The sequence below is a fragment of the Panthera pardus genome, unplaced genomic scaffold (assembly GCF_024362965.1).
Source record: "Panthera pardus isolate Hobbes unplaced genomic scaffold, ASM2436296v1 HiC_scaffold_21, whole genome shotgun sequence".
NCBI lineage: Eukaryota > Metazoa > Chordata > Mammalia > Carnivora > Felidae > Panthera > Panthera pardus.
This window is the reverse complement of record NW_026526777.1, coordinates 49,012,881-49,034,300: the sequence shown is the minus strand read 5'-3', so window position 1 is coordinate 49,034,300 and position 21,420 is coordinate 49,012,881. Positions and strand designations below refer to the sequence as shown.

At 36.0% G+C, this 21,420-nt stretch overlaps 1 protein-coding gene across 8 annotated transcripts in view; it reads left to right on the top strand.

Annotated features, from left to right (window-relative positions):
* Positions 1–21,420, top strand: part of RASAL2 (RAS protein activator like 2) — a 358,056-nt gene that overhangs the window by 121,029 nt on the left and 215,607 nt on the right. The gene's annotated exons all lie outside the window — the stretch shown is intronic.

Sequence of the window (21,420 nt, the reverse complement as noted above, 5' to 3'; positions counted from 1 at the left end):
GGTAAATAAAAGTAAAAAATGGATTTGGTTAAATTAAGGAATTTTTTATGTTATACTCTTAAATTCCGCTATGGAGCCTGTATAAAAGGTTTTTGTTTTGTTCGGGTTTTTTTTTTTTTTTTTTTTTTTTTGTAACCCCTTTTTTTAAATCTCCATTGATCTACTTTTGCAAGTTAAATGCAATTTAGAGGAGAAATCAAATAATTTCCTCATGAGAAAGTTGAGAATTAAACAGAATTTCTATTATTATCCCTTCATAAAAACTGACAGATATTAGAACTATTTAGAGCAGAACTGTATTGACAGCTTTTATTAGGTTGGAATTATGATTTGCTTATGTCATGAAAATACACAATTTGAATATGGAAGCAAGAGATGCAGATCTTCAACTTGTTCAGATGACAGTGGAGAAGTTTGTGTTTGATTCATTTCATACAAAAGAATCATCAGTTTTTTGCTGTTTTTTTTTTTAATCTCATTTAGGACTTGTTTAAATTTAAAAATGTTTTCTATTGATGGTAGCATTGTTAAATTCAAAAAAAAGAACTCAAAGTTTTATCTGATTGCCTTGGAAATGATTGACCTTATCTGCTGAACTATTTCAGTTGTGTGTCATGACCCATACTTGTTTGTTTGTTGTTTTTGGAAACCTCAGCACTGACTCTGATAGTATCTCCATCCAGTTGAGGCCATTTTTGGACAAGCTCTTACTATTAGAAAACTTTAGCTTATCTTTCCTATAAGGTTGACCATATCGTGAAAATTTAAACTCTTTAGGAAATTATGGGAATTGTTGAGGAATTTTGTTGTTGGAGTACAGTCTAATTTCTTTTAAAATGAAGATGAAGAGTGCAAAAGGGTGCCATATCAGTGAAAAATTAAGTAATTTTCCAAATATAGGTGTGACAGTAATTCATTATTCCTCCTAAACCTTGTCCTCCCTAGATTTTCTTTTGCTTAGTGAGTTTTAATGATACTGTTAAGTTTATCTGTTTGCTTCTTACCCTTGGCTTATAAATAATTACCAAGAGTAAAATCTTGTTGCTGTACCTGTATTAACATTCCATTAAAATTTTTGAAAGACTAGGTTGTTGGGTTTCCTTGGATGCCAGTACGTGTGTTTCCTTGTTAGGTGATGACAGGATGATGTAAAGGCGTGTCAAAGGGAATTAAGAGTTTGTAATAAATTCTTAGAATAGGTGCTTCTCAAGGGTTAATATGTGTGCAGTTGATGAAAGAAGGCTAGAGGATTTTGAGGGTTTGGGTTTTTTTTTTGGTTTTTTTTTTTGTTTGTTTTTTGTTTGTTTGTTTTTTGTCTTCATAAAGATTTTGGGCTTTTGTAGTTAACTTTCGGTTTCTAGTAAATTTGCCAAGCTGTCGACTGCCTGCTGTGTGTCATGTGCTCAAAGACTGTCCCTACTTTTTATACATTTATGGTTTACTTAAGGAGATACAAAGTATTCCGTATTTATTATATTCCTAATATATTTCCTAATACTCTTTATCACTTATAATCACAGAATAATTATGCATAAACAGAGTTTAAGGTGCTGTTAATAAGGGATTTCAAGTCAAATAATTAAAGAACCCTACCCAGTATTCTCTCCAGTCAGATAGATCAGCAATTTTTATTAAACAGTTAACTGTGATGTCCCCTACATGCTTTACCAGTGAAGATTCAAGCTCTTAAACCTGAAATGTGCTATTTAATACAAAGATTGTTGCCAGTTCTTGTCTAGAGATCTCTTTTTCTCTGTGGCCCAAGCTTCTACCCAGTGTAGAGTCTGTGTCAGTGGTTTTCTAACTTTCTGTAATCGTGAACCTTCCAGCCTTGCTTATTCCCCACAAGAGAGAGTATGACTGGCCCAAGAGACCTGAATTCTACTTCCATCTATGCCAGTTATCTTCTGTGAAATTTACTCACTGAGTCTCTTTTTACACTTTTGTGGAATGGTAATTCCTTCCTCACAAGTGATAAAATTTGAAAATGCTATGTATATTATTTATTCAGAGATGGCATATAAATGAAAATTGTTCTGATCAGAGCTGCTATTGTGGTATCATAGCAAGGTATGGAATATTAAACCATAGATATCTTTAAGACTGTGTTAAGGAAATAAATATATTTCTTAATTTGAAACTCACTAGTGTTTGTTACCTTTCTTATTCAATATGAACTGCAAGAGGTGAGAGGCATTAAGTAATGTAGTGTGTATTTAAAGCATTTAAATGTATTTAAAGCATTTGGCACATAGCATTTGTTCAATATATATTAGATCTTGTTTCTGTTAAGAAAGTGAAATTACACGGATATAGTTTTTTAAAAAAATAGGGAGGAGAGGGGCACCTGGGTGGCTCAGTCAGATGAGTGTCTGACTTCGGCTCAGGTCGTGATCTCACGGTTCATGGGTTTGAGCCCCGCATTGAGCTCTGTGCTGACAGTTCAAAGCCTGGAGCCCGCTTCAGATTCTGTCTCTCCCTCTCTCTCTCTGCCCTTCCCCTCAACTCTCTCTCTCTCTCTCTCTCTCTCTCTCTCTCTCTCTCTCTCTCTCTCTCTTCTCTCTCTCTCTCTCTCTCTCTCTCTCTCTCTTTCTCTCAAAAATAAACATTTTAAAAAGTTAAAAAAAATAGGGAGAGAAGGAGGATACCTGATTGTTGAGTGTTGTACTTGACAAATGTAAGTAAATTGCAATGTTCTAGTCTTTAAAAAAAATTTTTTTACATTTATTTATTTTTTGAGAGAGCACAAGTGGGGGATGGGCAGAGAGAGAAGGAGACACAGAATCCGAAGCAGGCTCCAGGCTCCGAGCTGTGAGTACAGAGCCGGACGCTGGGCTCGAACTCCCAAACTGGGAGATCATGACCTGAGCCGAAGTCGGACCCTCAACCAACTGAGCCACCCAGGCGCCCCTGCAATGTTCTAGTCTTAAACCCTGTGCACCTGAACTTGTTCTGAGCATAAACAAGGAATAATTTCTTGTGCCATAGCTGACTGTAATTACCCTCATGCTTAAAGCAGTGAAATATGTCATTCTCAGGGTCTCTAACCAATTTAGGAGGGAGAAGCTGAAAGGCTTCAGTGATATTCCATGCTCAACCCTCCAGTTGTGCAATAAATATTCCTTTGTCTGATGTAGGTCAGATAATATGTAGGTCAAATGATACAATGTTAAAATGTAACTTGTACTTTTTATGTCTAATTGTAATTCCAACTGCTTTGGGCTCATGTCTAAGAATGGAGTTTCCATGTTTGCAGTAGTGGAAGTAAATTGAAACACTCAATAAGAGAGGAATAACCACAAACCCATTATAGCATATCAAATCAGCAGACTGTCATAGGGCCTACATAGTTGCTACTTACTAGCTGTGTGAAACTTAGAAAAAACTGTTATTGTAAATGTGCATGGGATGTAAATTCTAAGTTACTGGGAGGCAATTTCATTCCTAAATTCTTTTTCTTCCTCTGTCAATAGGTAGAGATAGGAATGAAAGCTTTAAAAAAAAAAAGGTAGGAAAGGAAATTAAATTTACCCTATGTAGTTCTTCTTTCTGGTTATAGTTTATGTCTTGTTAAACTGACATTATTTATGATGTTACAGTAATAAGACTATCCTCTCTCCAGTGTTATGTTTTTAAAGACCTCCTAACTTGGGAATTAGAAGACTTTATTTTTTTTTCTGGGTAATTTTCTTTTAATATGCTCATTCAATTTTTAAAAAGTTTTTCATAAACCTACTGGGAAGGACCTTATACACTAACTCAACAAAGGTTTATGGAGTTCCTGAGACACTGTTCTTAGTGCTTAGAATATATAGCACATTATTTTATCAAGTAACTAACAGCTTCCTCACTTATTCTAGGGAATCATTAACCAAATTAGAAAAACTAAAAATACTGTAATTTCATAAGATATACATCTAATAAATAGTGGTGAGGATTAGTTAGCATAAGAATTTATACAGTGTTTCAGATGTTCTCTACAATTGGACCTTTTATTTACTTATGAATTAAAAGAGATGTCTGTGCAAAACACAGAGAACTATGTTCCCTTTCTGACATCTCCTAAGGATTGCTGCATTTCAGCAATTTTGTGTAACACCTACCCACCTATAGTATTAGCTATTAATATTTGCTATTAATTAGCTATTTTAGCTATATATATTTTCAGTATTAATATTTGCATATTAATATATACCAAATTATTCCTTTCTGCGTGATTTCAACATATGTTTAAAATCTTCTGAGTGTCTCTATTTCTGTTTAAAAATATTTTCCTGGGGCACCTGGCTGGCTCAGTTGGTTGGGTGTCCGACTTCAGCTCAAGTCATGATCTCACGGTCCATGGGTTGGAGCCCCACATTGGGCTTTGTGCTGACAGCTCAGAGCCTGGAACCTGCTTAGGTTTCTGTGTCTCCCTCTCTGTGTGCCCCTCCCCTACCTTCTCTCTCTCTCAAAAAAAAAAAAAAAAAAAAAAAAAAAATTTTAAAAATTTTCCTAGAATTTCTCTTATTTCACAGATTTTTCTATTTCTATAGTCAATAAGGTTTTTTTTTTTTACCCTACAAAATGAAATAAACTTTTCTCTAATTATAAAAGTAAAAAAAAGCTGTATAAAATTTTTCAGACAAAAATATAAGGAAGACCTTTAGAACGGGTCATAATCCCTAAGGATTTTAGTTTTAATCAAGCAATGAAAATTTAAATTTTTTTTCAGGTACCAAACAGGTAGATGATAGCTATGTAATAGGCTGCTTAGTCCTTATGTTGGAGTTAGATCTGGGGTTAAATTCTGGCTGTCTTTTTAGTTGCGAAGTAGACATAACGTCTCCAGTTCGATTTTCTTTATAAGAAAGTACAACTGTCCCCAATGGACAAATGTATGTTGTGCATACATACATATATACACACACATCTTCTTTATGTGTATGTCCCTACACACAATGGAATAAAGAAGAATGAAGCCATAAAGCTATAAAGCCATAAAGAAGAATGAAATCTTGCCATGTGCAACAACATGGATGGAGCTAGAGAGTTTAATGCTAAGCAAAATAATTCAGAGAGACAAATACCATATGATTTCACTCATAATGTGGAATTTAAGAAACACACACACACACACACACAAAAACAAGCAAAGGAAAAAATAAAGGAGAGAGAGACAAACCAAGAAATATACTCTTAACTGTAGAGAACAAATTGATGGTTACTAGAGGGGAGGTGGAATGGGGGAGATGAGTGAAATAGGTGATGGGGATTATAAAGTACACTTATGATGGCCTCTGAGTAAATCTAGAATTGTTGAACCACTAAACAATATAGTGAATACTTATATAGCACTGTATTTTTATTGGCATAAAAATTAAAAACTTAAAAAATGAAACTAGAGCTGTAATATAGATGCTGTGCAGTTGTAACAAGGATTAAATGAGATAGTATGTGTCACGTGCTTTGACTACCTTGTAGTCACTTTAAAATAAAAATCATCTGTTCATGAGGACACATCCTGGAGTCTCCTTGGAGTAGACTTAAGAATGTTTCAATCCTCATTTTACATTTATAAAACATTTATTAAGATAACCAGTTTTGTCTAAGTGATATTTTCTAAATGTGTTCTCAAATTCTGTGAGTACTTTATTTTAGCTTTGTATTTACTAACTGCTTAGTAGAAGCAGTTAGTAGAACTGTTAATAGAAGAAACTTTGCAATTTTTTTTTAACGTTTATTTATTTTTGAGACAGAGACAGAGCATGAACAGGGGAGGGGCAGAGAGAGGGGGAGACACAGAATCTGAAACAGGCTCCAGGCTCTGAGCTGTCAGCACAGAGCCCGACGCTGGGCTCGAACTCACGGACCGCGAGATCATGACCTGAGCCGAAGTCGGCCGCTTAACCGACTGAGCCACCCAGGTGCCCCTGCAATTTTTTTTTACGATATGTAGACCTCCCAACTAAGAGCAGCGTTGTGTGTATGTACACTTCCATTTGTTCATGACTTCTTTAATTTTTCCATTGGGACTTTGCAAATGTTTTTAATAAAAGAAAAAATTAACCTTCACACATTTTATTATACTTGTGATTGAGCTCTGTTTTTATTGCATATTTTAGTTAATTTTAAAGATGATAAAAAGTATGTTGATTTTTGTACTGAGCTCTAGTTTATTACTGATTGTTCATCTGATATTTAAAGTCAGCATCCCTTATTTTAGAAGCAGAATATTTTAGGGGAAAGAAGATTAGTCTTTGGAGACATGAAGACCTGTTTCCAAACTCTTTATATATCATCTATTTGCGTGTAATTCTTGGTATGTTATGTTTGACCTCTCTGAGGTTATCTTCCTCATATTTAAAATAGGGATAATACCTGTATTGAAAGAGTATTACAAAACAACATAAGGTAGTTGTTAAGAATCAGAAGTTTTCTTCAGATATACCTGGGAATAAACCTGTCTTTAAGAGAATGATTAACACCATCTTTAGGATTTACCTTTGCTGGGGAGAACGAAGGGGATAGGGAGGGAAGTGTTGCATGGGTCGATGGAAGTTACTGGCATTGTTTTCATTAGGGATCAAATTATGGTTTCACCGATATTTATGGTAATGCCACAAATAAGTAGATGAACGGATGCGTTAGGTAACTTAAAAACCAGGTCATGCGTGATCCATTTATAACAATGGGTCAGAATGAAGAATGACCATTAAAATGATTAAAAATATTTTCAAATTCTGGCTCTACCACTCATTAGTAATGGGACCTTGGGCAGATTACTTTATGTCTCTGAGCCTCAGCTTACTCATTTGTAAGATGAAGTAATATCTGCTTAGTAGGTTGTTGTGACGATTAGATGAAATGGGCTGTGTAAAGTCCATAGCACAGTGCTTGTCAAGTAGTGAGAGCTCAGTAGAAGTTACTGCCCAGGGATGCACTGAGACCAGCTTGCAGAAGCCGGTCGATTGTTGTGTATTTATTGCCAGTGGCCCAGTAGTGACACTGCATTGATACCTTCAAATTAACCACCATGGTGGGGCTGTTAGTACCTCGGAAATGTTGCAGATCAAACAGTGGTAATGGGGGTGTGTGGTAGTGTTTCAGAGGTGGCAGCTGTTAAATTTAACATACCATTGGTAACACCTATTATTATTTAAATCTTTGGAGTTAATAACCAGTATTACACAAAATAGGATTTTTGACTTTAGTTTTAAATATGCTGCTTCTCACATTAAGAAATTTTATATTTAATATTTTAGAGTATTAAAGTTGAATACTGAGTTGTATTAAATTGGCATCTGTTGAGATGTATTTTTTTTTTATCATTCATATTCCTATTATTTTGCTAACATTGAAGTGTCTGGAATAACCTATGTATGGTACACAATTATTTTAAGGTGTTTTTTGCTGAGGTATGCTAGCACTTTTTATTTAGATCACTTTTGTTTTGTTTTGATAAGTCATCTGTAACTATGCTCCTACCTCTGAGATTATGCAGTAATTTTTGGGGGTCTTATTATCACGTGATTTTGAGATCAAAACTGTGTATGTTTTTAGCCCATTGAATAAAATGTAATCCTCTTCTAAATTTTAGAATATAAGTAACACTTTAGAAATAATCTGTAGTGAATTCATTCATGGTGCCTTTATTATTTAGCAATTTTACTTTAAAATGATTTAAAATTTTACATTCACTATTATTGACAACTTTTTCTGCTTGTTTCATTTACTGTGTTATGTTTTTAAAATTATTTTCACCTGGATTTTTAGTTCATTAGTATGTGCTAAGTTACCTCCAGTGCTAACAAAATTTGTAATTATTTTTGCCTCAGATTTAAGTAAATCCAATTAACATAAAATTCAAGCTAATTATTAGGTACAATCACAACAAAAAAAAAAAAAAGAAAAAAACAAACTAACTTGAATATTTTAGTTTACTTCCCTCATTGAATTTGTATCAAAGTCTCCAGTGAAACTATTCTTAAAAGTAAAATTTTCTTGTCCTTTTTGTCTCATGTTTAAATGATCAGATTTCACTCTTTCCATGTGGTTTTGCAATTTCTGAGCAATCTGACAAATAAAATGAAAAAAATATGTGCTTTATGTGGGAAGACTTTCCTTAACAAATAACTGGCTGGTTTGACTTCTCAGCTAAAACAAAGTTATTTAACTTATATTCACCAAGTCAGTAAACTGAGAAATAAATGTATAAGAGAGAGCCAGTATCCTAAGTAATAAAATTTCTTAGCCTATTTATTTATTTCCCTATAAATAAATGGAAATATTCTAGTCCATTCCTAAAAAAGATTACTTAGCTGCTGTCTCACCTTCTGGCTGCCAGTATCATTTTTCTTGCTAAATTTCTAGAAATTTGAGTGGGAGAGCCTTTCATTACCAAATCCTGAGATAATCAGAAGACATTCTTCATTGAGGCATTAGGTGCAAAGGATTCAACCCAGTGTGGTCAGTGGTAGTTAATGATGACATCAACCATAGAGTAGTTTTTCTAGACTATGCCTAATAATCTGAGTGCAGAGCCACCCCTAACCTAGGATGGAATTTATTTCTTCAAAGGTATGTAATCTGGTGGTCTGCTTAGGGGCCTGATGCCACAAGCTTGTACCTGTCTCTCAGCTTTAGAATTTGTTATTAATCTCAGTTACCAAAATCGGAGATTCTGATGTTACAGCCTGGGCTAAAAACCAGTAGAATTCTCAACCACTCTAAAACTTGCCTAGTTATCCAACTAATATTTTTTTTAATGTTTATTTTTGAGAGAGAGAGCGCAAGTGCGAGCGGGTGCGAGCAGGGGGAGGGGCATAGAGAGAGAGGGAGACGCAGAATCCGAAGCAGGCTCCAGGCTCTGAGCTGTCAGCACAGAGCCCGACAAGGGGCTCGAACTCACGACCCGTGAGATCATGACCTGAGCCAAAGTCGGACACTTACCGACTGACTGAGCCACCCAGACTCTCCTCAACTAATCTTTTTTGATATATGTTGCAACTGGGTCATTTTTTTCACTTCTCAAGCTTATAAAAATTAATAATCCCTTGTTTTTCAGTTGGTCATGGTTTTCTAGTGAAGTCTTAAGAAGGCAAGCAAACAACAATAACAAAACAAAAAGGATTTGTTTTTAAATATTGTGATCAATAAGTTATTTCACTGGCTGAAACTTTATGGTGTGATTTACACTAGACACTAGGTGTCTCTGGCATTTATCTTGGAGCAAAAATGTCTTAATGTAATGGATCTGGATCTTCAGTATTGAAGATCCCCCTTCATCACCAGCAACCAAGGATGATACAGAATGAACATAGCCCATTATCCATGTTTTGGTAGTTTACAACATGGAGAGGAGGCAGATATGTGAACAGATAAATAATACAAATAATCCCTGACAATGTGTCATTTGAAATAGGTTTGGGTTAATAGAAGTCTCCCAAGTTAAAGAATTAGGGGGTAATTTAGACTCAGGGAACAATGTGAGTGTCAAAAGTACATCCAGCGAATGGTGAGAAGTTCACAAAGTGAACTGTGTAGAGGGTGGAAATATGAGTACATGTGACTCCAAAGGAAAATGAGTTAGTGTTTGAAGAATTCTGTGCTGAGTACCAGGCTCACGATTTTGGATTTCAAACGTAACAGAGATTTTAAAGTAGGGATATAAGTTTGATTTTTTAGGAAGACGCTTTAACGATAGCATGGATGATGGGCTGATGATGGAGAGATACAATCAAATTGTGCCAGAGTTTAAGTAAGGTGTGATAAAAGCCTGAATTAAAAATAAGTGTAAAATGAGGGTATAAGAGACTCTTAAATACAGAGAACAAACTGAAAGTTGATGGGGGGGGGGGGCAAGGGAGAGGGGAAAATGGGTGATGGGCATTGAGGAGGACACTTGTTGGGACGAACACTGGGTGTTGTACATAAGTGATGAATCATGGGAATCTACTCCTGAAGCCAAGAGCACACTGTTTGCACTGTATGTTAGCTAACTTGACAATAAATTATATTTAAAAAACAAAAAATAATAAATGAGGGTAGAGGTTCCAGTAAAAAGACCTTTCTGAGGTAGATTGTGACGGAATTTCTAGAGTAAGGCAGAAGGCAAATAAGGGTTCAAGGTTTATAGATTTGGAAAATGGTGGTACCTTTAACTGAATTTGAGAATAAAGAAGTGGAACATTTCAAAGGGGAAAAGGCAGTGAACATGTGTTTAGTAATTTCTATATGCTTGGTTTTCAACCTCTGAGTACTTTATATGCATTTATCTGGTTTAATCCTCTGAAAAATCCTGTGAGGTAGTTGGAGTTATTTTTCTTTTAAAAGTAAGGAATTAGAGAATCAGAAGGGTTTGGGTACTTCTCTAAGACTGCCCAGCTGTCTAGGTTTCTGTAGCTCCTAGGTTTCTGTAACTTCAAGCCCTTGTTCTTACCTCTCCATTTCATGGCCCTCTTTTGAGCATATGATGTTTGAGAGGGTCTTCAAGAACCTGGGAGCATTTGTCCAGTGAGCACTGAGGAATAATGGGGCAGCAGTTGAAGAGTAGAGATCAGTTTTCATATGAAGATAGACATTTGGGAATCATGAGCACATAGACACTGAAGCCACAGGAATGGATGAAGTCATTCAGGTGGGAGTTGTAGTGTGGGGGTAGTGAAGTTGTCAAGGTTAGCACCCTGATCTTGGCACATCTGGCCATCTTATTCCAGGCGAACCAGAATCTATTAGCAAAGCCACTCAACTTTTATGATTATAGATTAGGAGTTTACCCATTGTGGTGGCAGGCTTACTGTTCCTTCTTTTATACACACACACGCCCACACACACACCCCTACCTTATTTATTTTTATTTAAAGCTTTACTGAGATATAATTTACATACCATACAATTTACTCAAAGTATATGACTCAACTGAACTTTTCAATGGTAGCAACGTATACCTATCATAAAATTTACCATTTTAATCTTTTTAAGTGTAGTTTCAGTAGAATAAGTATATTCACATTGCTGTACAACCATCATCACCATCCATCTCAGAGTATTTCATCTTCCCAACCTGAAACTCTGTATCCATTGAACAGTAACTCCCCTCTCATCTCTCTCCCCAGCCCCTTGTAACCATTACTTTCTGTCTCTGTGAATTTGACTATTCTAGGTGTCTCACTCATGTGGAATCACAATATTGTCCCTTTTGCACGATTTAGTTGTTTTTAGTATATTCAAAGTGTTGTGCAACCATACTGCAATAAATCTTACAACAACGAAAAGAAACTGTACTTATTAGCAGCACTTCCCCGTTGCCCACTCCCCTGCCACAGCCATAGGTAACCACTAATGTGCTTTCTGTCTCTATAGATGTGCCTAAAGATTTCATATAATGGAATCTTATTATATGTGGCCTTTTGTGTATGGCCTCTTAATTAGCATAATTTTTTCAAGGTTAATCTATGTTGTAGCAACTGTCAGTACTTCATTTCCTTTTATAGCCAAATATTATTCCATGATATGGATATACCACATTTTGTTTATATATTCATCAGTTGGTAGACATTGGCTTGTTACACTTTTTGGCTATTATACTGCTATGAATGCTCACAAACAGGTCTTTACATGGGTCTGTGTTTCACTTGGGTATTTACCCTTCTATTTTGTAAAAGACCTATACTACGTCTAAAATAAGGATGTGGTGTTTTGAGACTTTAAGTCACATTCGGTTTTCCACTTGTTATCTAAACATGTTATAGTCTTGCTATTTGATTCATGTTTTATATCTTTGTGTTCATTCAATAAATGTTTGTGAAGATATTTATAAGATTTTAGTCTTAATTGAATACGTAGTTAACAACTTCCTACACCTGGGTTTTTAAGTTCAGTGTGATCTAGCATTTCCCACTGGTAGCTTGATTAATGAACATGGCGATTTGTCTTCATTGCCAGGATGATTGTCATATTTTTATATGCCTGAGGCAGTTGTTAGTCAATTTCTCATGCTCAAGGCTGGTATATCTTCGTGAGGAAGCAAAGAGAAGAGTGAGATGAGTAATGTCTCTGAATCTATGATTATGAAACCATATCCATATGAGTATACAGGTTCTTAGTGACTGAGCTTTAGTCAGTAAACCACAGGCATTTTTTCCTGTCATTCTCATGTGAATTTTCTCATTGATATATCCTTAGTTTGTCTCTTAGTTTCCAATATACGGATTTGATGATGATTATGTATTCACTTATCTTCACAAAACAGAAATCTTGTGTTTTGTCCATTTTTTGAGATACTGCCACCAAAATGTCAAAATAGTTTGAGGCTTAAGGGATACCAATTCAATTATAACTTAGCACAGTATATAACCATAACCTTGGCCAAAATAAAGGGTATTTTGAATGTTATGTGTGTGGTTTGTTGTTCTGGAGAAAAGTGGTATCTGGTGGTTAGAACATATGAGTTGCTGTCAGCATTTGTGGGTTTATTCCCAGACCTAAGCTTTTTTTTTTTTTTTTTTTTTTTTTTTTTTTTAAAGAGAGGGAGAGCCTATGCCTGGTATATGTTTAGTACTCAGTACAATGTTTTATATACTATAGATACACTGTAAATACTAGTGAAGATTTTATACTACTGGCAGAATAATATACAACAAATTACTGACAGTATATGTAAGATGATATATGTAAGATGATAGCTGGTCATGAGTATTTAGTGATGCCATTCTTCAAGCTTTCTTTGAGAAAGGCATGATTAACATTCCCAAGTAGTAGTGATGGTATTTTAAGCAACTTATAATGAACATTTTTTATTCAAAGTGTTTAGACATTACTCTCTCTGTCCAAGGGACTACTGAAAACTCTACCAAATGGAATTCATCCATTTCACAGTAGTACTTGCCAGAATCTTAGAGTAAGGAACATTTTTAAGATTGTGTGATGATTCTAATGTGTGGAGGCTAGGCACTGATATTCTAGTATTAATGTTTTATTTACCTCCATCCACTTGACAGCATCCTAAGCCAGGAGTTTTAAACAATACGTCTTCTTGTAATATTACTGGTCTTTGAGTTGGATGGAGGTGTTCTGCCCTTAAAATAAGGTAATAAAGGTCTCTTTCTAGTTTACTAAAAACGGCTGGATGGCATTTAAAAATTGTTTTCAATTTAAAAGTTTTTAAATATTTCTTAACATTTTGGCCCCTGGCTTAGTTTATAATAAGATATAAAGTATTGAAATTAACTCAAATTTATAGATTTGATTCTTTTATATTTAATAGTAATTTGTTGAGTTGCTTTTTGTCCTATGAATTAACCATAAGGCATGGCTTTTCTTTTCTTTTTTTCCCCCTTCTTTCAAGTTTCATTTAAATTCCAGTTAGTGTATACACTGTATATTAGCTAACTTGACAATAAATTATATTTAGAAGAAAAAAATAAATTTGTAGAGCAGGAAAATAAGGAGAAAAAAATAAATTCTAGTTAGTTAACATACAGTATAATATTAGTTTCACATGTAGGAATTAGTGTTTCATCACATACAACACCTGGTGCTCATAACTGTAGGGCGTGGCTTTTCAAACAATGTTTTATGAACACTCGTTGTCCACAGTGACCAGGGGTTGGTTGCTAGTAGAAATCATGACTGTAGCTGGTTTATTAATCTTCTGTAGTCTTTATTCCAATTTATTGTATTGACACTTATGCTTCAGATATTGCTGTTAATCTCTAATTTGGGGTTGTATTCCTTTGAATAATGCTTTCCTGTTCCTGTTCTCTGTTGAATTCTAAATATATCATTTTGTTCAGCCAAAGGGAATTTAATATTTTCATCTGAATCCCATTTCTTCAGAAGCCTAATGTTCATTACATTTCTTTTAAACAGTGAGGAATATTCATTGAAGCCCTATTATTAATAGGACCATTTTTGTTATTTTTAGTCAGTTTTCTTTGTCAGCATTAGATTATTTCAAATATTAGATGCAGAGAGACCTTTTATCCAAGAGTAAAAATATTAGAAAAATACCACTTTAAATAACTTAAAGCAGTTGCGAGAATTTCATATTAAATAATGTATGTATGTGTGAATGGAGGGGGGGAGTAGTGGATGATTGGGAATTTACCTTGAAAATCATGAGATGGGAATTTATGGAAATACACTTTTCATTTTAAACAAGATTTGGGTTATAATTGCAACTATGCACTAATTATTAAAATAAACCAAGAACTAAACGTGAAATTTTGTTTGGAATATTTTTTCCAAACAAAATTGTGCGAATGCGGGATGACATCCTTCACGTTTTACTTTTGCTGCGCAGTTACTTTGTTGCTATATGTGTATGTTGTATGTGTGATATATATGTGTGATTATACATATATAGTCATTAGAAGAATCTATTCTTTCAGGGCTCCTTTTTAAAATTTATACCTATTTCAATTTATTGGAAAACTAGGCCCTCTGTTATATTCTATTGCTGCATTGTTCTAATTTAACAACATAGTTTTTAAAAAAAAAATTTTTTTTTTTAACATTTATTTATTCTTGAGAGACAGAGACAGAGCAAGAGCAGGGGAGGGACAGAGAGAGAGGGACACACAGAATCCGAAGCAGGTTCCAGACTCTGAGCTGTCAGCACAGAGCCTGACACGGGGCTTGAACACACGAACCGGGAGATCATGACCTGAGCTGAAGTCGGCCGCTCAACTGACTGAGCCACCCAGGCGCCCCTTAACAACATAGTTTTAAAGTAGAAGTGTAAGACATAAAGCACGAGGTAGAATTCTGGGGAAAGAGTAAGTAGTTTATAATTCATAAATAAAATAAAATAGGATGAGTTTATGAATATATCTGAATATTTGGTTTTGATAATCATGCTTCCCTCTGGAGTGCTATGTTTTTAGTACACATATATCCTAAATAAGTATTATTAATGTAAATTGTGTCTGTACTTGGGGTAAAATACAGAGTGCTGAGTAACTCTATTAAAGAATGAAATGCTATGTTCAGATATCAAAAGATCTCCAAGCTACGTTATAAAATAAGTGGCAAAATTATTGCATATTTGGGGGGTTCTTTGTAGTTTTCAGACCCTTTCACATGTGTTATTTGCTAATAGGTACATTGTGGAGAAAGTAATAAGTTTATTTTATGTATGGGGAGGAAAACTTTATAAGTGAGGATGAATCTATTTCCAGAAAGAAAACCTCTTTTCCTTTTTTAAGGCAGCTGTGGCTTTGGAATGAGAGATGGGAGACCCTGAGTTAGACCTAAATCTTCTACCAATCTACTACTATTCTTCTATCTGCACCTTAATTTAACTAGAATAAGTTGAATCTTGATCATGGATAAGAATTAGGAACTTATACCTAATACTTTGCCTTCCTCTGCCAGAGATACGGCAAGGGTTACAATGGGAAAAGTGAGCAAAGGATGGCAAGCCACCTACCAATGTCAGTGCAGTATCTTGTATGACTTTACTTACCCTTCATTTGGCTAGCTGTTTGCAGATGATAATACAGATGAATTTTTGCCTCCCCCGCCAAACATACACATATGCAGAGAAGTAGAAGCTATAGTTGGACTGCTTAGTCTGTAAAGTTCTTCCCAAATGAAGATGCTGTGTTCTCTTGCGATGGTGTTTAACCTTGAGCTTTTTCCTCAATTCAACTGGCCACTCACTCGAGGAGAACTTTCCAGAGCTCCAGGATAGAGAATGTACCTATTTCAACCACAGGTTTGTTTCTTAATTTGCTCACAGCGTCTTCAAGTGTGTGAGTTTGTATAGTTTTCTTAGTGATTGCTCTAGAGCTATTACAATATTCGTATGTGACATCACACCTTGCTGGTTTCAACATTTTACCACTTTGAGGGAATGAGTATAGAAACCTTTTCTTCCATCGAGGTCCCTTTACCTTTCCCAGTGTAAAATATCATTGTCTTGAGTATCAGATGGTATTGTAATTTTTGCTTCAATCAGTAAATATATATAAAACTCATGAGAAGGATAGACTATAATATGTCCCTATATTTTTGCTCTTTCCAGTTTTCTACCTTGTTGATTCTCTAAAATTCTTCCTTTTCTCATTTTCTTTAAGTTGGAAGAACTCCCCTTTGCTGTTCTTTAAGGGTAGGTCCGTTAGTGAAAAATTGTGTTAATTTTCCTTCATCTGAGAATGTTTTTATTTTCCCTTTATTTTTCAAGGGTAGTTTTACCAGGGACAAAATCTGCAGTTAACACTTTCCTTCTTTCGGCACTTGAAAAATTTTGTCCCACTTGCTTCAGGCCTCTATAGTTTCAAGTGATAGGGGTGCCCAGGTGGCTCAGTCAGTTGAGCATCCAACTTCGGCTCAGGTCATGATCTCACAGTTCATGAGCTTGAGCCCCGCGTTGGGCTCTGTGCTGACAGCTCAGAGCCTGGAGCCTGCTTCCGATTCTGTGTCTCCCTCTGTCTCTGCCCCATCCCCATCCCCATCCCCACTCATGCTCTCTCTCTGTCTTAAAAATAAATAAGACATTTAAAAAAAAGTTTCAAATGAGAAATCCACTGGAATTTGAATTAGTGTTCCAACTGGGGAACCGCTTTTAAGATTTATTCTTTGTCTAGTTCTCAGAAATCTTGGATTTCTTTGGGTGTATCGTATGTGGGTCCACTCAGCTTCTTGAAGGGTGGTCTTGGGTCTTTTGTTTACCCTGCTGGGAGGTCTTCAGCCATTAATTGTTCAAATGCTCTTTCATTCTTATTCTATTTCTCCTCTCCTGGGACCCCAATGATATGAATGTTGGATCTTTTAATATTGTCCTGCAGGTCTTTGATCTTTGTAAATTTGTTTTTTCAGTCTGTTGTACCTCTGTTGCTCATATTTAGTAAATTCTGTTGATCTGTCTTCAAGTTTACTGAATCTGTCTTCTTTCATCTCCATTCTTGCGGCTCCAGTGAGCTTTTTATTAATATTATTTCATTTTTCAGTTCTATGTGTATAGTTTTTTTTTTTATAACTTCTGTTTCTTTGCTGTGATTTTCTATTTTCTTAATTTGTTCCAAGAGAATTTCCAGTTGTTTGTGAAGCACTTTATGATGGCTGCTTTAAATTCCTTCTCAGATAATTTAAACATCTGAGTCATCTTGGTTGATTGTCACATTCAAGTTCGTGATATTCCTTTTTCTTGGTATTACATGGCAGATTTTTTTGTTGGATCTTGAACATTGAGCTATTGTGTTAGGAAACTAGGTCCTGTTTAAATCTTTTATTTTAGCAGGCAGTTACCCTATTTAGGTTAGCAAGTAGCTACAGGCTTTCTGTTAAAGGGTATGGTTCCATTGGCAATTTAAATTTCACATTCGTTGCAATACTGTTCGGTCTGCTCCATTTATCTGGACTTCTAATGGTCCCTGCTGGTGCTGGGTGAGGGATTGAAATGAACTTCCCCAGAATAAGCCATCTATGCCCCTACGAGGGGGAAAGTTGTTTCCAGCCCCTGGAGACAAAGAGGCTTTCCAGGCTGGGCCACTGTGGCAAGATCCCTCTGCCTGTAGGAGATGGAAAACAGTTCCCAGGCTGGGCCCATGTTGTGGTGGCATCCTCTTGCCAGTGTGTCGCCATGGGGAAGAGGAATCGCATGTCTGGAGGGGAAGGGGAGTGTTACTCTTGGCTGCTCGGCAGGCCTCACTATCGATGCTCTCTTACCAATGCTGTCAGGCTTGCCTCGTGTTGTCAAAAGAAATGAGTCTCCCGAGGCCGCTTTCTGTTGCTAGGTTTGGACCAAGGCCTGGGTCACCTTCTTCTCTTGAACTAGGGGCTATAAGATGCCCTGCCACTTTGTTCCTCCAGTGCTAGGGCCCTTAGCATGTCAGCCTTATTTCCACTTTCAGAGCTCTGTGGCTGCCTTTTGAAGTTCGAAAGTTTATAGTTTTAGCAGGAGCAATAGGAAGAACTGAGCCCATACCATCTTGTCTGGTCCACGACTTTTTCTTAATCCTTTGTTACTCATGTTTTCTTTAGAGAGACTAGTTTGTCGTCATCCATGTCAATTTTCTGCAGTTGTTAAAATATAACTCTTCTATTACCCTTACTTATCATAACTTTTACATGGGATCTGAGCTCTTTTCCAACATAGATCTCACTGGCTTTATGAAATTCTATCTCACTTGGAAGACTAGCAATTTAACTCTGCAGTTATCTTGTGCTCATACGCTATTCGGCAGTGAACAACAAATGTTCAGGGATCGGTAGTGTTCAAGTGATGATTGATTTTTCTAAGGGGTCAGTTTTGTTTGATAAACTTTAATTCTGTGTAAAAATTTACAACTGTGAGGATTATAGTGAATGTTTATCTAAGTAAAAGCCTTCCTAGATACCTGTGTCCTTATACTTTATAAACTGTTAACATTATTTTGCAATAGAAAAAAGCCTTAGAAGTCCTCTAATCAAAGGGCACTTCAGTAAAATAAAGTCAAGAGAAGAGAAAACATGCCTAACATCAAGATGACCTTGTAATTTGTAATTTAAACAGAGAGGCTGGTGAAGATCTCAAGGGGCACCACTGACAGTTACTTAGGGACAACAGGTGTGATCTGGGACAAGTGGTCATTCTGCCTGGGCCAAGCTGCCAGTAAGTACAAAATCGAGTTTAATGAGACTCCAAATTTTCGGGCTCAGATGTAGCATCTGACTGTGGCCTATAGATTCAAACTACTTTGATTCCAATCCTGACTTTACTAACAGTGTGACTGTGATCAATTTACTCAAATTCTCTGAGCCTCAGATTCTTTATATGTGATATCGGAGTAATGATAGTACCAACCTCACAGGACTGCCGGGTGGTTTAAATGAGATTATGCGTGTAAAGCTCTTCATAGAGTCAGTCAGTGGCCAGCACTTAGTTTATTGGTGCTATCATTACTGTTGTTGTTTATAAAATCCTAGGTTAACGATAATGGTTAAAAGTGAGGGCTCGTTGGAACGCCTGGGTGGCTCAGTAGGTTAAAGTCCAACTTAAGCTCCAGTCATGATCTCGCAGGTCATGAGTTCGAGCCCTGCATCGGGCTCTGTGCTGACAGCTCAGAGACTGGAGTCTATTTCGGATTCTGTGACTCCGTCTCTCTCTGCCTCTCCCCCTCTCGTGCTATGTCTTTCTCTTTCAAAAATAAACATTAAAAAAAAAAAAAAAAGAGCTTGTAGCTTTAATGTGAAATTAAGAGTCATTATGGGGTTCTATTTCTGTTTTGCTCCTGATTCACGCACTGGTCTCTTTGGGAAATTCCTTAACCTTTTTGTGTTTAATTCTTGCCGTCCAGACCTAGATGGATCTTGCCGTCTGCTTCCTTCATGGAAGATGGTAAAGAAAATTTTTGAAAATGCTTTGAGATTTGTGGGGAAAAAGATGGTATATAAGTTTATGGCTTTATTCATCTCTGCATTGACATTAACGTTCTCATTAAATATATATACAGTTTTTAATCAGCATAACTAGTAGTCCAAAGTTACTATATATATATATATATATATATATATATATATATATATATACACATATATATATACACATATATATATGTGTGTGTATATATATATATAATGTGGAAGTGTTGATACTTCTGTTAGAACATTTTCTTTTGTGTTTTCTGAATTTTTTAAAAATGTTTATTTTTGAGAGAGAGAGCACAAGCAGAACAGGGAGAGAGAGAGTGGGGGACAGAGAATCTGAAGCAGGCTCCATGTGCTTGACAGCAGAGAGCCTGATGCGGGGCTCAAACTCATGAACTGTAAGATCATGACCTGAGCTGGAGTCAGCCACTTAACTGACTAAGCCACCCAGGCATCCCCTTTTCATCATTTAAAAAATGTACATCTTTGATGCCACATTATATTAGAAATATACGTAAAAATCAGTATGTGTAAATTATAGATACTGATTCATAATTCCTGATTTTTCTACTTAGTTTTAATTAAAATGTAGTTTTGATTCTCTTTAAAGAAACCAAAAAGGAAGAAAGTGGTGACAAGGAATGGTTGAATAATTAAAAAAAAATTTTGGGGGGGGGGGGTGTTGACAGAGTGTGAGTGGGGGAGGGGCAGCAAGAGGGAGACAGAATTCCAAAGCAGGCTTTAGGCTCTGAGCTGTCAGCACAGAGCCTGACATACGGCTCGAACCCACAAATTGTGAGATCATGACCTGAGCTGAAGTCGAATCCTTAACTGTCTGAGCCACCCCAGGTGCCTGGCACCTAAATAGCTAAATGTTTTTATTAGATTCAGAGTCAAATGGTCAGATCAGAAATCACATGTACAAAAAAAAAGTTTCAAATGTACCAAATTGGTTTCTCATTGGGGTCCAGAATCAATGCTAATTTATAATTTTTTTAATAAAGGAAAAAAAGTTTTGTTTTTCAAGAGAATAAAGTGCTTGAAAACTCATGTAATCTAAAAATTAATCTCAGGGTTTTTTTTCTTCAGATAATTTCCATATAATTTACTTTGAGATTATGATTTAGTCTGAATAATTCTTTTATTTCTTCTTCTTCTTCTTCTTCTTTTTTTTTTTAATGTTTATTTATTTTGAGAGAGAGAGTGCCAGCAGGGGAGGAGCAAAGAGAGAAGGAGAGAGAGAACCCCATGCAGGTCTGCGCTGTCAGCGTGGAGCCTGATGCTGGGCTCCATACCACAACTGTGAGATCCTGACCTGAGCTGAAATCAGTAGACGCTTTTCTGACTGAGCCACCCAGGCACCCCTGAATAATTTTTATTATGAAAGTAATTCTGAGGCATTGAAAGAAGTACAAATTTGAAAATAAAATTAGGTCAAAAATTATATCCTAGACCTATGACATGTTGCATTTTATTTTTTTTTTTTTTAACATTTTTTATTTATTTTTGGGACAGAGAGAGACAGAGCATGAACGGGGGAGGGGCAGAGAGAGAGGGAGACACAGAATCGGAAACAGGCTCCAGGCTCCGAGCCATCAGCCCAGAGCCTGACGCGGGGCTCGAACTCACGGACCGCGAGATCGTGACCTGGCTGAAGTCGGACGCTTAACCGACTGCGCCACCCAGGCGCCCCGACATGTTGCATTTTAAATGTAAAGAAATAATAAAAAATCTAGGTATTGGTTATGAATATTCAAATAATTTACTTTGGGATCTTGCTGTTCACTTATTGGGAAGAGAATGTTATGCTAGGAATATCGTACCCCAGTGAAAGGGCTATATGAACAATAACATGTAAATAAAATGTAAACTCTGTATTTTAATGTTTATAGTTGCATGAAGATTAGGTAATTAAAGACAAGTTTTATTTTGTTTTCAAGGGTACTTTTCGATATGTTTTGGGACCGGCAATCAGGCCTTACCTATCTTTTTGCTTCAGTTACAGATCTCCGAAGTGCTACCAAATAAGATGAATGAAATAGTCTATTAGTTATTAAGATTAGAATACAGGCTTTGGCCCAGAAAACT